The sequence below is a fragment of the Boleophthalmus pectinirostris genome, unplaced genomic scaffold (genome assembly GCF_026225935.1).
Source record: "Boleophthalmus pectinirostris isolate CB_2022bp ecotype Guang Dong unplaced genomic scaffold, ASM2622593v1 HiC_scaffold_3, whole genome shotgun sequence".
NCBI classification, from domain to species: domain Eukaryota; kingdom Metazoa; phylum Chordata; class Actinopteri; order Gobiiformes; family Gobiidae; genus Boleophthalmus; species Boleophthalmus pectinirostris.
Window position 1 is genome coordinate 20,439,485 of NW_026571299.1, and position 13,849 is coordinate 20,453,333.

At 37.2% G+C, this 13,849-nt stretch overlaps 1 protein-coding gene across 1 annotated transcript in view; it reads left to right on the forward strand.

Annotated features, from left to right (window-relative positions):
* The first annotated feature begins 300 nt into the window (after positions 1 to 300).
* cdk18 (cyclin dependent kinase 18) overlaps positions 301 to 13,849 on the forward strand; it is a 46,588-nt gene continuing 33,039 nt past the window's right edge. The window contains exon 1 of the mRNA XM_020930909.2: positions 301 to 485. The gene's annotated coding sequence lies outside the window, so the exon portion shown is untranslated. The remainder of the gene's footprint in view (positions 486 to 13,849) is intronic.

The following is a 13,849-nucleotide window of genomic DNA, read 5'->3' on the forward strand; positions in this document are numbered from 1 at the left end:
CTAGCCTCTTCTGGGAACACGTGTTACATTCACTGAAAGAAACAACACGCCAGAGTACACATGCAAGTGGGGCTGTGTGCAGTACTGTCAACACCGCAAACCAGCTGACCGAGGAGGATGAGGAGGAGGAGGCGGGCGCGCGGGGAAAGGAACAGCCCCTATTGGCAGTTCCCATGGCTACGGAGGCGGGACAAAGGTAGGGATTGGTAGAGGAGGAGTTTGTTTGGTTATAAAATAATTGTCAGTGGCTGTCTCTTCTGCTGGCTTGCTTGCTTGCTCTTTATCTGTGCATGGCTCTATAGAAATCAGTCGGACATTATAGAAGACATCGCTGCGTGCGTGACTCTGCGCGCGCTCTCCCTGCTTGTTTTCCTTGGGCATTCGCGCCACGTCCCCTCCGCTGCGTCTTGTGGACTTATCTGATGTGAGAGGGGAAGCCTGCAGCCAGTCAGACCTGCTCCACTGTGGATGACTACTGCTCATCTGTAAGTTATTTCTCCCTTCTCATTATAAAGCTATTGGGGATACCTCAGTGGACGGGGGTTAGGAGGTCACTCAGGTAATGCCTAATTAGTGCTTGATGTGCTAGGCTATTTGTGCTGCTCTAATCACATATCTATCTACAGTTGAGCAGTTACAGAGAATTACATAGAGGGTGCTCGTTGCAGGCTTCAATGAATGGATAATGTTGCATCAAACTGAATTAATTAATATGCAAATTTCAGCAAGCTAAGACTGAGATGATTTTCAATTCACACCTTACGTATGAAAGCGTGTCACTGTTTGATAACACTTTAGTTTAGGGACAACATATTAATTGCTAATGAAATGTATAATAAGTACTTAATTGCTTGTTAGTATTTATAAAGTACTTTCAGTGCATTTTTGTCAATGTTAGCAGTAGTTTGCAAGCACTGTTTTCTTACCATTAAAGGTGCATTGTACAACTTTTCTTGTGGAGGTTCTGCTGCTTGCTTTTCTCCATGGAGATGTTATTGCTTTGCCTGGAATGTTCCATGGTGCAACTTTATTTCCATCTACCTTTTTTTTTTATTTCAGGTGTTATATTTCTCAAAAGTACAATAATTTCTTCTGTGAATAGGAGCGACTGTCCACAGATCTGAATTGTAATGTAGTGTAGTGCTGTAACCTGCTTGTCTCCCTCGTGATAGATAGGTTTAATGTATACTATGGAACATTTAGACAAAGCAACAACATTTCCATGGAGACAAGCAGATCATATATGAAAGTAGTGGTGATTACAATAAATGTTTTGTACATACATTGAAATACCAATTAGCACTTAGCGATTAGTATGTGGTGCATTGTGTAACTTTTCTGGTGGAGGGTCCATCAAATGCTTTTCTTCATGGAAATGTTATTGCTTTGTCTGGAATGTTTCACAGTATGACATTAAACCTTTCTATCTTCAGGAAGACCAAAGCAAACCAAGTTACAGGTCAGATCTGTGGATAGACAGTCAAAGTGCCTGTTTTTGTAGGTATTTTTGAGCTATAAAACTACCTGTAATTTAATACATGTAAAGAAGAGCTGTTTAATGCCATACTGCGGAACATTCTAGGCAGAGTAATGACATATCCACAGAAACAAGCGGGTGATGGGCCCCCAAACAGTTACACAGTGCACCTTTAAGTTTTTCTTTCATTGTTTTAATAGAAATTCAAACTTTTGCCTGCTTGTTCCTCAGATTGTATGCCCATTGGTAAATACTGTAGCTCTACATCTTAACTTCGTCTGACTGTCTGCAGTAACTGTCTTTGGCTCAGTCCTCACATGTGCGCAGAGGCAGCGGTAGTAGTTAGTTAGTTATGTCACAAATGCACACAAGTCTAACTGCAGCCACTGTACACAGGGCTGTGTACACAGAGCTGCAGCGGGCGGCAAAACAGGTTCCCCTTTCCATTTGAAGTCATGTATTGTGGATGCACAGTTCAAAGTTCAAAGTCACTAAAATGTTGTGTTGCAACATTGATGAACATAGTAAGAGTAAAAATATGCAAAAATGGCAACTCTCGAAGGTGTATTGTATTGTAAAGTCAGATTTTGAGTCACCATTTTGTTTCATGTTTAAGTTGACAAGAAAAGGGACAGATGATTGATTATAATTATGATCATTATATTATGATTTTTTCATTCAGCCATGTTTGAGTAACCCTTTATTTTTAGTCTGTCATCAACTTAACAGCTGCTACCTTTTGCCTTTTGTGCAGTAGAGATGGGTAATTCCAGGGCTGAAATGAGCAAAATTATTCTAGTGAACAGGTATAGAGTTTAAAAACACAGTGGAGCATATTTTGTATTACCAGATAAGATCACAAGATGAACAGTGTTTTTATTCTGGGAGAAGAACTCAGCATAAAGGTGCAAAGTTTGTTTGTTGACATGTGTGAATGAAACAAAAAATAACTCCAGGTGTGTTTGTGATGAGGAAACAACGATGTAACATAAATCTGAAAATTGCGTAAAATTATATGGGCCCTTTAAATGTCTATTTGGTAATTACTCAAATAAGATTGTATTGTATATAGGCTACCTAATTATAATGAAAACTAAATAATAATGACCAATAGGCATCTACAGCCAGTTTGATCACTGCCAACCTCCCATTCACTGACAAAGTGAGTGAAGTGTCTTGCTCCAAGGAGTATGCATTACCTGTAGTGTGAAATGAACCAACAACCTTTGGGTTAACATGACAATAGTAACAATAGTAAGATCAGCCAGGTGTTTTAATACTACTGTTTTGATGCTGTCACAAAAATAACTTGGTATTGTGAATGAATATTTATGTAGTGATGCAATCTCTTTTCATGTGCTAATCATTCAATCCAATGAATAAACTGAATTTCAAACAGCCCCAGACTAAAATAGTTGGTATTATTGAACTCGAGTACCTCTCACAGACTGTGTCATTTAGCTTCTCTTTTTCCACAGACGCCCTGCCTCACTCTGTCACGGTCTGGCTGCACAAACAAACCTGTTACCCATAATTCAGCTACACAAGGTCAAGAGTAAACACAGCGGCGAATGTAATCTTTTAAGGCTCCGGCGTCTCTCAACTGGGACAAGTGGATCTATGTCTGTATAATGTTTCACTGTGGCCGCCAACACAAGCAAGATAGGGTTACTTTGACAAACATCACAGGAATGCTTTGGCAAGACATGTAATCTGCAGTAAAAATCTGAAGAGACACTCGCAGTCAACAGATTGGCCCTGGATTGTTGGTTGTAAATCAATTAGATAATCTCCGCATTGACTGTTTCCTTATTTTTGTAGTCATAAAGTTACATTCATTGTCAACTCGCATGCAGAGATGGAATGTAGTCAGTGTAGCCAACTGTATTGTCCTCATAAGGAAGATGGGTCGCAGATGTGGGTCTTATTATCAATATTAAAGCCCCAATAAATTAGGGATACACTGATACCAATTCTGGTATCGAATATATGCACCAATAATGAAACATTTCCTGGATCAGATATTGGCTTCCAAATATCGGTTCAGCTGATATCCTGGTTGGACATACAGTATAAATGTATGTGATAAGACTATTTACTGGTCATAGTTGGCCCAGAAAGTCTCACAATCTTTGAACTTTTGTTTACACAAAGTTGTTTTGTGGTTTGTATAGAGATAAATAACAGCTGCACAACACATTTGGATCTGATTTATCTCGTTTTATCTTTCCATTTGCCACAGAAATGTTCTTTTGTCTATAATCTTCACAGTATGGCACAAAACGTATCTATCTCCATAGCGAATGTTCCCTCGTACGGTTTTAACTTTCTATTTCCACAGAATCAAGCAGGTAACTTCTCACCTCACCTTTAACATAAGACACTGGCTTATTACACTTATAATACTGTATAATATATATTTGTGAATTGTGACAGGGAGCTGGAGTGCCTAAGAGACCTGTATGTTATTGGTCAATAGCATAGTAGTAGCTGTAGAAGTAGTAGTAGTAGTAGAAATACTGGTTCAATTCGTCATGTTTGTTGAACCCACAATCACAACTGTAGCTCCTCCTCAGAGATTAACAAAATTACAGATTTAACCAACTGAAAGTTAGAAAGTGGAACGGTAGCTATTAATAGTTTTAGTTCTGGTGTAAGCATAAGATTTTGCTTATTGCCTTGCAGTCTTGAAAATGTCACAGATAATCACATGTTGCCAACACCAAAATATTGAGCAACTTTAATTTAGTTCTTCTAGTTAATTTCAGTTCTTCTAGTTTATTTGAATGGACATGATATGATATATGACTTGAGTGCAGTCTGCTTGCATCAACACATAATGTCTTTCTCACATGGCCCAATGGTACAATTAGGTTTTTCAACAGTTAGCACTTATAGCATTGTGAGGATAGTTATTACGTTAATTTAGTGTCCATGGTAGCGCTCTTTTGCCTGAGCACACTGCAGTTGAAGCACAAAAGTAGTATTTACAAGTGGCTTATTATTTGCTCTTGTTGCATCACTAGGCCCAAGGCACACTCCACAATGATAACGTAGAGATTTGCTCAATTGTTAAAAGCAGCAATGCACTAGCCCTGACCTCAGCAAATACATGCAAATATATAAGCCTTTTACCTAAGTCTGTGATGATAATATTCATAATTTATGCCACTGACTCAATAAACCAAGAGCAGATTTAAAAATTTTCTAAATGTACAATATTGTAAAAAAAATAAATAAATAATGATTTGCAATTAATAATCAGAATTAAACACTTTAGTGCTTAGTTTGCATCTGTAATAAGTCACAGAAGTTTTTAATTCTACCTTTTACTGCTTAAATCTTATTTATTCAGCCAAAAAAAATATCCAAAGAATTAACAGTAGTGCAAAGAAAATGTGCATGTGATAAATACTGACCCCCCCAAATTATTGTTCCACCTTTCATGTACTGAAAGATAAGTCCATATAGTAATTATCATGACAGGTCTATATATACCATGGTAAGTGAGAATTTGAAGGCATTATTTATATATAACCACTCAGGTATATACTGTTCTAGACTCAGCGCCAGTGTGTTAAAACAGTCTAATGCACTGCTCTTCATTTTACGATATTCCAGTAATCAATAATTCAGTAAGAACAAGTCACGACCCAAGATTTTATTTAGCCAGGTTTCCTGTGGACATTGCAATATTCTTCTATGAACAAACAAGTCTATTGGATATGTCTTTGAGTGTTTATTGAGCGCTGAAGGCAGGAGTGTCAGACTGGGGCACTGTTTACCTACGGCCCAAGGGCTACACCCGTGGCTGAAGAAATCTTACTCTGTCTTTGGGCAATGTGATAATAATAAGAATACTAATACAAAACACTTGTATAGAGCTTTTCATGACACTCAAAGATGCTTCACATAGATCGGGAGAGACACGAAGACAAATGAAAGAAAAAGATAAACAGGAGATGCAGTTTTTAAATGCAGTTTTGAACAGATGAGTTTTCAACGTGCTTTTATAGATTACAATTATGAGTTTATGCTGAAATGAGGTAAGACAGAAAACATGGCGGTGGTAATATAAATAGTCAGAACAGTATAAGAAAAGATGTTTGTTTAACATACAGTATGTGAAGGGTTTTTTTTTGAAGGTAGTAAAACTAGTAAAGCTTTTTTCTTTACCATATGTGTACTTTTTTTTAACCTTTTTGAGTTGTATATGTCAACACAGCCTTTGACTGATCCTTATTATTTTGTAATTATAGTTATGGTTCACTAATCAGCAAACTCCAAATGGATATCCCTCTGAAGAAAGGAGTGATAATGCATGTTATGGTTGCAGCTGATTCTGAAGTGCTGGGCCTCATTTGGTACTTGGATCTATGCTTGCATTGTAAACCCGAAGAAGTTACCAGAACCCAAAAAAACTGAGGCAACCAATTGCCTCAATTATTTTAAGCGGATTAACTTAAAAGTCAGAGTCTTCCAGAACTTAAAAGGTTGGATGGTTTGCTACTTGTACTTTTTGATAACAGCTAAATTCAAAGTGCTCATTCAGATCAACTGAAATATTTGTAGTTAAGAGTTTTCAAACCACTGGAATAATTTAATTAAATTTCAGTTTTATATGTAATCCATGACTTTTGTACACACATTGAACATACAATCAAGTATATCTACACACATTATAGTATACATATAGACACATCATAGTATACACACATTATACACACCATACCACGTGAAAGTCAGAGGCATTACTAGTCTAATCAATATTACATAATATGTATATAGATTAATAATATATACATACTTACATACATTACACACTGTAGTATACACCTAGTACATTATACACACATTAGATATTATTTTTAACTACTTAATTCTTCTAAGTTGTGCCTCATGTATGTTTTTAAGTTACTCTCACTTATACCCACAATAGTTCCCCTTAATAATACAAAAAAATTAAAAATTACTCAAAAAGAAGAATGTGTTACAGCAACTTGACATAATTAAGTTAGTAGGATTATTTTTTTAAAAATTGAGTGTACACTTGCTTAATCTATTTAATTACTTTGAATGTTCAGGTTTACAGTGTGGGAAAAAGGAGCTTTTATATGCAATACTACAGAAAATACCAAGGCTAAGATGTCCAAAGTATTCTATAAGACCATTACAAGTTGAATGAGAAGCCCCAAATCACCAACACTTTGCATAATCTATTCATATTTCAGGCTCCTTGCCATGACATGAGCACAAAAGCTCATCCTTGTCCATATAGAAAATTAAGCCTGGCGGTCTATGTGTGGCTGGTAAACAGATATGACTATGAACAATATGAAGCCATCCATTCAACACCATGGCACTATATAGGACATTTGATATATCTATTTCCTTATGAATAGCAGGTGACACATTGATAGAGACCTTCATTATAGCCATCTGAAAGGTCAACTTACTTATAGCATAAATACATTCAACTTTACAGACAGCTATATATCTGTTTAACAGTATAAATATCAAAAGGCGAAGACAGTTTTTTTCCACAGATGACTGGGCCTTATTCCTATATATAAACATATGAGCAAACGGCCACCTCCACCATACCGCACATCTCCTGCCAGGCACTCAGAAACTCTAAAAAAAGAATTCAAATGCGGTAAAGTGTCTCAGCGCATGCCTGCCTCCTTCACACCCGGTGCGCAGAGCAGACCCTTCACAGGTGGGTGGGTGGGCAGTGCACTCAGTTTCAGACGCTCGACTCCTCCTGCAGTGAAATGTGTAGTTTTATGGACTAAATGTTGATGGTTTGTTCTGGCAAAGCTGTTAGGACTTTGACATTGTTAATCAACCTTATTCTTGAGGCTCTTGTAGTTTTTTTGAGGTTTTACTGGCATATGAACAGTACAGACCTATAATAAAGGGTATAAAGCATGGGTCCAAAGTCCCTCCCTTACTCCATCCAGTGTATGTCATTGTTGTGTCCTTGAGCAAATCACTTCACCTGGCTTATATGAGTATGGTGTTGACTGTTTGTGGTTAGAGGGGCCGATGGTGCGGATTGGCAGCCATGTTTACGTCGGTCAGTCTCAGTGCAGCTTAACACCATGGAGAGCATGGAGTCAATTAATGAACCTTACACTGCAAGATGGCTTGTCACAGAAAAAAACAACAAAAAACTTGCACTTTCAAACTCTTGGTAATCCATCTCCAGGTCCCGCTGATCTGTTTGAGTTTACACAACTTTTGATGTGGATTTCATTAATAATTGTCAACATGGTATTAAGGGTACAGAAACACTGTTGTCTTCTGCTGAGAGTTCTTTCTTTTGTTAAAGAATTTCAACAGCTGCTGCTCCAGATCGATATTACAGAGCTAACCTCATTAGGGATCAGTCAGACCTCGCCAGGTTAGTTGTGAATGCACAATGCAGTGTGAAATGCTGAGATTATACTCTAAAGCTCTATAAAAATACAAGAGCAGCACAGTGGGTGAGTGGCTAGCACTCATGCCTCACAGTGCGAAGGTTCACATCATGTCCACGTTGACCTCGAGATCTGGAGATGGCCCCAGGAAGCAGCACTGTAGAGCATGACAGGTTGCTTCAGAGGATTGAAGGATGGGTCAAATGCAGAGGACACATTTTCCTACAGGGATATTAAAGTGTAGCTTAACCTTACTCTTACAAAGTGCTGGGAAGTAAACTGTGTGAATCATCAAGGCCATCAAAGCAAAAAGCCCATCAAATGTAATGTGACAGGCATGGACACATTTATGTAATTCCTGATATTTAAATGTGTTTGTCAACATGATGGCTATAAGTAATGAGTAATTCTGCTTTTTCCTCACTGAGGTTTGATAACTGTTGCCTTCTGTCTAGAATAGCCCTGAATACCAATTAGCAGCACATGATTTTACTCATCTTTGACCTTTGATAAGCTAAGGCTAGTCATGCTTTCTTTGATCTGCTAATTAAGATTTTAGAGGTAGCAAAACATTTCTCAGGGGGCTACAAGAGCAATTGATGTTCATGAGGAAGTAGGTGTTTTTAATGACTGAAAAGGCAGAAGTGATGTTGAGGTTAAAAAATGTCCCTTTAAAGGTGCACTGTGTAACTTTTTGTTTGTGGATCTGTCACCTGTTTGTTTCTATGGATATATTATTACTCTGTCTGGAATGTTCCACAGTTTGACATTAAACAGCTCTACCTTACCTAATTACAGATGGTCACGTCTCCATAGATCTGACCAGTAACTTGGTCTGGTTTGGTCTCTCCATGAAGATGAAAAGGTTTAATACCAAACTGTGAAACATTCCAGAGAAAGTGTTCCCATGGAAAAAAGCATTAGATGGACCCTCCACCAGAAAAGTTACACAATGTACCTTGAATGCCTCTTTAGTAATGCAATGAAGGATTTGTTAGCGATTAAAGAGAGGGCATTACTCTTTTATGGGGTATTAATTGCTAACACATAACAAATTTAGATTACCATGTTACAGCATATTCTGAAAATGCTTTATTTGCCTGGTAACAACTTATAAAAATGTGTAATTAGTTTAGTTTTGATTTTGACACTCTGAGCCCCCCTCCCTTTCAAAGTCACTCCCCCTTCAGAGTGCTATCACAACACAATCAGCGTGCTTTCCACTAATTAAACTATTGCACATTGCATTCCATCAGGTTTGTGAAGTTGTAGTGCATTGTTTTGTATGCTGTAACCTTTTTGTAAATTTATGAAAAACTGCCTTGCGCAAAAAGCGTGGGCTTGTATTGCTAACTGCTAGGAGGATAGTGTCAGGGAGAAATCGCAAGATTACTTACATGGATGACATATAAAACCACTTCAGGCACATCTGTGATGAGGAAATATAACACACTATAATACCACCCTTTAAGATAGATGTGAGGCGAGTGAGTTTAATCTTGCCTTCCATTTTATGTTGCAACTTTCCTTCAGTCGTTCGTGTGGTTTTGTTTTTCAAACACATTTTAAAAATATTGGTACAAAACTGGGACTAAACCTTCACAAGATTTGGACTAAACAACTTGACCAAAAGGAAATATGGGAAACAGGGGGAAAAACACCCTCTTACGGTAAAAATATCTTGATTTATTAATTGATTTATTTGATAGGGACTGTGCATATAATGAACAGCTGTAATTACAGTGTAAATATGGCAGATTATAGCAAAAATCCTACTTTCCATCTGTTGTCCGTAGGGAGGTAACACAGAAAACAATACAAAATACAAAACAAAAAGGCATAACACAGAAGAGTAATCACCATATTATCAGTCTAAAATGAAATTAATAGCATTGAACATTGTATAAACAGCAGTTTAAGTAACACAATAGTTGAGAAAGATTTGACCCAAAAATTAATCACAAAATGAAGACTATTGTGGTTCTAGCAGTAGCACATGGTTTGACTCATACAAATTAGACTGGCTTCAGACACTAGCATTATATTGTAACTTTGTAAGCTCAAAGAAAGGTTTCCATTCAGGGCAGAGCTATGATTTTATTCAAACTGACAAGACAGAAATCTAATTCTATGTGTCCCCTAATGGCCCTGGAGCTTTTCATGTACTCGGTGGCAATAAAACTTTTTATTGCACTGTTAAAATTGCTGTGTGTTGGTGCTGTCCTTATCATCCTATTCTAGTAATTGAAACCTCATGCAGTCTATCTATTTACAGATTACAATGAGATGTTTAATAATGCCTTAATGAGTGCCCATTACATGTTGTTATATAACCAGCATCCTCTAATAGGCTTTTTATGGTCCCTTTATTACACCTTAAATTAATTTCATGCACGACCAGCCAAAAGTAGACACAAAGTCAGCGAATTTTTGAAAGTAAAGTCAGATAATCATGGTGAGTCTGGAAGGTATCTGTCATACAGTTATAGGAAAGTACAAAAACCAAATGGGCTATGGGTAACATTTTAAGGGCACTTGAGAAATAATTGATAAAAGTTTATTCCGTATGTATCTAAACCGTCCTTGAAAGTACTGAAGAGTTAATATAGTGGGTAAAGAGCTAGTTTGAGTATTGAGCAATATTTTTGCTCTTTAAATGATTACAAACTAGGTGGTATTAGTAGCTTTAGTGGTGATACTAGTAATAATAGCTTTTGCAAGTTTTCTGTACAGTTCAGTCCAAGCACTCTTGTGCACTGTTGAACTTAAAGTGCACTATGTGATTTTTCTGATTGAGGATCTTTTTGCTTGTCTCTATGAAATTGTTGTTTTTGTATGGGATGTTCGTTAGCAGGGCATTAAAATCTCTCTCCTGCGTTTATTCAGCAACTGGTGAAATTAAATGTAATTCTGTGGAACACAGCGATAAGCAGGTGGCAGACTTTTCTATCAGAAAAGAAACCTGCAGTTCAGCTTTAGCAACAACTTTCTGTTGGATGCAACTTTGTTTAACTCAGGATCAGTGGAGTTCAGATCCATGAACTTTGTGCATTATTCTTTTGTAAGGCAGCTCTATGGTACTAACAAGTGTCGGGATTTTATATTAATTTCTTAGAAAGTAAAGAGCATAAGCCTGGTCAGGAAATGATTAAATTGCTACATACAAATACAACCTTTATGTTTGGCTCCCTGAAGAACACTGTAGGAAATTAGCATAAATTGTTGGACAGGCCATGTTTTGAAACTGAATACTGCATTTTTAGGATCATTTGTAAATTAAAAATAGCCATCGTTAACAGAGAGAAATAGTAGGGTAGTGTTACGCAAAATTATGCCAACAATTAAAGTACAACTGAAAGACACTGAAATCATGTGGGAGATATGTTGTTGAATATCCTGGTATTATTCAGTGCAAAATAAACGTCGTATTTACAGAATTTATTGCTTTCCCAATTTATTTGACAAAAGGCTTTCCAGTCATCTGTGTAATTTAAAATTACAATAAATCTTTAAATCTTTTGACACAAATGCACCATGTGTTTCACAGAGGACCTGTTCAATCAGCCTGTCTGTCACATCCATTAGAACACTTGGAGACCGGACCCAGTTCCAGACTTTATAAAGCTAAGTACAGGAAAAGCATGTAGTCTGGTCCAGCAATAAAAACACTGGGGGACTTTGGTATTATTAGCAGCTGAATTGGGGACTGGAGGTGGACAAGAGTCAGCCATGACTGAGGTTAGTCTGACATATGAATTTGATGAAAGAAATGGCCTAAGTCTGTCCCTCCAGTGTGGTGTGAGCAGAGAAGAACAAGACAAATCAATGTGTGAAAATCAAATGTCTGCCAAGTCCAGCTCTGCTCCCACTGAGAGGATCAGCTTCTATATAGACTGTTCTGACTGAGAGAGTGATCCTCCCCAAACACAAACCGATCAGTCTCCCCAAATGAGCCAATATGTTTAATCTCTTTCCATTGCATATTATGGTGTTGTCAGCTTTGGCAAGACACCTTGTACAATGTACAATATTGTAAAAAAAAATTAAAAAAACACAACATGCAATAAATAACAACACTTAAGTAGTTAATTTGTGAATGAGTCATATGAGTTCATAATTCAATCTTCTACAGATCAAATCTGATCATAGTACAGAAAAGTAACCCACATTTTCCCACTAGAAAAAGTCCCCACTATAAGCCCCCCAAAAAATTATTGTTAGATCTGTCATGAATTGAATGATAAACCAATATAGTATTCATTGTGACATTCCCAGTAGTAGTAGCACGATTTAACCTCCATGTCTGGTTATGTAACAGTGCAGATAGACGCTGCGTGTACATACAGTGGTAAACACATGCCCAGTAGTTGAGCCATACACAGATGAGATAAGGCACTAATTGTTTTGAGTGTGGCCGGAGAACAAAAGACAGTCTTTATTATGACCCCTGCCCCAACTGCACTGGGCACAAGCAGAATGAGACATGCTTGTTTCTTCCCATGTCCTATGATAAAGTACTATATTTATTTATCTCAATCTATTTTGAATATGATCTGTGTATTTTGAGTTTGTGCAAAACACTGGAGATAATTTTAAAGATTAAAGATTGAACAATTGCTTGTTTACATGTTAGTATTTTTTTGTCTTATATAAGTGGGTGGAAGGAGTAACAGTGAACATAGCATGAGTAGTAATAGCAACAGTAAATCATAATGGTTGTACTAAAAGCAGCATTCCCAATAAAATAATTTCACACATTTTAATTAAAATGTATTTAAAGGTCCTATATTACACAAAATTGACTCCTGTGAGATTTAAGCCATGTTAGAATATTGTTAGATCCTCAAAAACATGCCCAGATTTCTGTTTTGTTTTATTCCCACATGTTTGAGAAACCATTTATTATTAGTATGCCCAAGTTAACAGCTGTCCTTTACCTTTAGTTCAGTAGAGATTGGCAGTTCAAGGGCTGAAATTATTAAAAACAGAGTGGAGCACATCCTGTATTACCACATGAGGTTGAGGTGGAACAGAGTGTTTTTCGTTTGAGAGAAGAACTTAATATGCAGGTTTGTGTGTTAACCACCTGTGAATGAAACAAAACACAACTCCAGATCTCTTTGTGATGGGGAAACAACATTATAAACATAGACCAGAAAATAGGGTAATATTGGCCCTTTAATACTAATAGCCTGGGCTTTGTAATTACATTTTATTTGAGATAGACCCAATCTGAAAAATTATCATAGTGTATTGTTTTATTTATAGGCTATACAGAAAGATTTATGACTGCAGCAACTATAGAGTCAAGTATATTTAATAGTTACTGCGTCAGACACTGTGGGTAATCTTGGATCCATTGTCCTCCTGTGGGGAAAGTGAGCAGTGTTCTTTACAGGAGCCAGTGGAGCAGGCTGTAATATCACCCTGGGCCTGAGGTCAGCTCTGCAGCATATGACCCACTTCACACGTGCACGCTCACATACACACGTGCATGCTCACAGACAGCCGTGCACACTCGCAGGCCCATGTGAACGTACGCTGTCTCTGTCCCACACCAACACTAATAGCATTCGCACTGACTAATTTCTATAGGAGAATAGACTCATTTGTACTTCCTAATAAATTAACTTTTTGCATAGTAACACAATTTTTCTTTACACTTCACCTACTAAATTACAGAATCAGTCCTAGTTATGCAATGTGGCGACAATGATCGAGTCTCTGTTGCATTCTTTAAATTTGGCAATAGTGATTGTTTTGCTTCCTTTTTTGGTATAGAGGTTTGCTCAGGACTGGAGTTGTCAAAGGTTTTGAAAAGTACTAGATGCTAAGCAATAATAAAACTAGTATCGAAATTAGACACCCATTTGTATTATTTCAATTCACACATCAACAGGAAAAATATGAGCTTCCCTTAATAGTTTTAGATCGGTCTTGAAACTTGGGG